The 626-nt window shown below is 47.6% G+C and overlaps 1 long non-coding RNA gene across 1 annotated transcript; it reads left to right on the forward strand.

Moving 5' to 3' along the window:
* Window positions 1-217: 217 nt before the first annotated feature.
* On the forward strand, window positions 218-626 carry LOC116685470 (uncharacterized). Its single transcript, XR_004330956.1, has 2 exons — window positions 218-368; window positions 466-626. It is a non-coding gene; the product is annotated as an uncharacterized LOC116685470 (long non-coding RNA).

Here is a 626-nt window from a genome sequence, read left to right on the forward strand (position 1 = left end):
AGATTACCTGAAATGGGTTTCAGTCTTGTGTCCCAGAATGAAAATAAGACTTTCACCTTTGAGAAACCAGATGGAGCCATGTTGAAGATTGGACCCTGGGAAGACACCGATTACAGTAAGGAGGACCTGAATGGGTGGGGGAAGTTCTACCTTCCTAAGATGGTAGAGATGGAGGGTGTAGAGAGTGAAGGGGACGTCGTGCCCGTGTGACCTGGTCCTGATGACCTGTGAGGACGAAAGCTGTACGCCTTCGATGAAGAGGAAGAGGAGCTGCACATGGTGGCTGAGAACCTGGAGGAGCTCTCTGAGAAGGGACTGAGTATCCATCATCTGAGAGCTACTACAAAGGAGAGGCCTTCAAAGATATGGTGAGAAGATAGAGTTAAGATGCTGAAACAAGCAGAGCTTCATGGTTGTTGACTGATGATTCATACCTGATGTTCTGATTTATGTTTTGGTGTGTAGACGGAGAAGGACTGGGCCAAGGTGAAGAAAGGAGATGTGGGTCAGCAGCTGGAAGCAGAGCATCGTAAACTGGTGGCAGCAAACAAGTCCAAACTTCTGGAGAAACTCGGATCAGTTAAAGCTACTGTCTGAGCTGTGGTTCAGTATCTGTTAGAGGAAAA

Source organism: Etheostoma spectabile, unplaced genomic scaffold (assembly GCF_008692095.1).
Source record: "Etheostoma spectabile isolate EspeVRDwgs_2016 unplaced genomic scaffold, UIUC_Espe_1.0 scaffold00569858, whole genome shotgun sequence".
Lineage (NCBI taxonomy): Eukaryota > Metazoa > Chordata > Actinopteri > Perciformes > Percidae > Etheostoma > Etheostoma spectabile.